The sequence below is a fragment of the Herpailurus yagouaroundi genome, unplaced genomic scaffold, assembly GCF_014898765.1.
Source record: "Herpailurus yagouaroundi ecotype Mexico unplaced genomic scaffold, PumYag 194, whole genome shotgun sequence".
NCBI lineage: Eukaryota > Metazoa > Chordata > Mammalia > Carnivora > Felidae > Herpailurus > Herpailurus yagouaroundi.
Window position 1 is genome coordinate 4,198,647 of NW_024412425.1, and position 2,181 is coordinate 4,200,827.

Here is a 2,181-nt window from a genome sequence, read left to right on the forward strand (position 1 = left end):
TGTCTATCTTTACCTGATTTATAAGTTCTGAGAGGGGTGTGGTTGGATCTGAAGTGGTCACTGCTGTATCTCCAGAGTCAGGTTGCAGAGCTAAGGTCCTTGGCATGAACAGATTTATGACATGAATGCATGATGTGAGCAGGAGGGGAGACTTCCCTGGGGAAACAGTGGCATACCCTGCCTCCATGGCCCCCATCCCTTGGCAAGATCCCAGGGTTGGTCCTGAAGGTCCAGTGGGCTGCCCAACCTGCCCCTTTCTTGCCCCATCAACTACCTCAAGGTGCTGGCTCAGGCTGTCAACACTTGGCAACCAGACATTTTGGAACAGGTGTCCCATTTGGCCCAAATGGATACTTAGAGCCAAGGTATGTAACACTGTTATATATTTTTAGTGGTTTGCTGAAAAGGAGGTTAACGAGAAAATAAGTCCACCGTGAGGAAAATCAAGATGGCGAGTGTGATGATGCTTCCCAAGACAATCCCCAAGACTGCCATGTAGTAGACTTGCTGGGACGTCTCAGCTGCCAAGGCTCGGTTATTCCACTTGTTGCTGTGCCTTGTCTGATTAGAGAGGGGAGAGGCAGGACAGGAATAGTTGGCTTCAGTGGGTTATTGTAATGGGTGAGCTATGGGACTGTAAGGACCCAGGTGGGGATGTGAGCCCACAGGAGGGACAAAAGAAAGAATTTGAGTCAGGGTCAAGGCCAGGATGAAAAGGAAAGGAGGAGAGGATTAGCCTGATGCAGATTCCCACCTGGAGAGAGAAGATCAAGGCTACAATGCCTATTGGAAAACACAGGAGTAAGGCACAAATGGACAGGCACATGTGGTCTCTGGGGGGCTTGTCCTGCAAAATTTCAAACGCCTGTGGGGAGGGAGTGGGTTATGGCTCAGTATGGCTTCTGTACTGTGCTGTCCCCTCTGACTCCTTTTCAAGATATTTAGCTGTATGGATTCTTCTTTGATTTCCTTAAAAACTCTTACCAACCCCTTCTAACTCCTACCATGTGCCCTCTAATCTGTTCTTATTCCAATACCTACTTCTACCTGGATCTCCCAGCATCCCTCCACCCCTATGCTCTATAATCCCTGCCCATTCCCTGTCTCCTGTAACCTCTCCCTGTCGTCTATAACTGCCTTCAGGTCCCTACAGCATGTCTCACTTGGCCCCTAACACCACCCCCACAAAACCCCTTACTGACTCTGATGACTCTCACTTGTCCTTCGTGAAACCTCAACTGAGTCGTTAACACACTCTGTTCCTATAACACCCTCATGGTCCTCCCAAAGCAGCCTTCTTTTTGCCCCTATAAAACACCCTAATAAGAAGACCCCTACTCAACACTTGAACACTCTCACTTTCCATCTGTGAAACCTCCCTTGTTCCCTCATAAAACTCTGTTCCCGTATAAAACTGTGAATGTCTCCAATAGCTCTCTCCTTATCCCACTTGTAATATCCCTCACTTTGTCCCCATGAACCTGTCGTGGTCCTGTTATGAGCCTTACTGTTCGCCCATAAACTGCTCTCTTCCCCTTCCCCCCACCCATTACCTCTCTGTTGGCTCCTCTTAAGACCTTCTTTGACCAACTCTAAACTCTAAGTCCTCTCCCTGTCATAGTCTCATAGCCTCTTTTTGTCCTCTTATAAAGGCCTGCCCTTTCTCCCTCTACCGCCTTCTCTCCACCTCTGAAACCAGCGTCCTGACCGTCTGAACCTCTCCTTCCTCCACTCATAGCAGCCTCCCTGTTCTCCTAAACCAGTGTTCCCTCTAAATAGTTCTCTTCTTATAACACCCCCTCTGCCTCCTGAAACCCTTCTTGCCCCCTCATTCTGCCGCTACCCATGCTTTCTCCCACCCTATCCTCCGTAAATTCCCTCCCTGCCCCTTCAAACACCTCCCATCAGGGCATCTGGATCTGGGTACAAGGAGGCTCTCCCTCACTCCAACCCGCCATGGGTTACCGTGGAGACCATGCTGGACCCGCCTCCTGTCTTGCCTTTCTATTACTATAGGCTGATTGGAGGTTGTCTGTGATAGGGTGGGGAATCCAATACTCATGTGGCTACTGATTGGTCTGAAGGAGTGCAAGCTCTTCCTACTCTCTTAGGTGATTGGTCAATTCTGGGAGTTGCTTTTTATTACAGTTTAGTTTTGAGGGTGACTTATATATTTTGGAT

The 2,181-nt window shown here is 49.0% G+C and overlaps 1 long non-coding RNA gene across 1 annotated transcript; it reads right to left on the reverse strand.

The window, feature by feature from the left end:
* Positions 1–365: 365 nt before the first annotated feature.
* On the reverse strand, positions 366–1,969 carry LOC121011563 (uncharacterized). The gene is made up of 3 exons (XR_005781644.1): positions 1,899–1,969; positions 755–865; positions 366–561 (listed from the first exon to the last, which is right to left on the reverse strand). It is a non-coding gene; the product is annotated as an uncharacterized LOC121011563 (long non-coding RNA).
* Between the last annotated feature and the right edge of the window lie 212 nt (positions 1,970–2,181).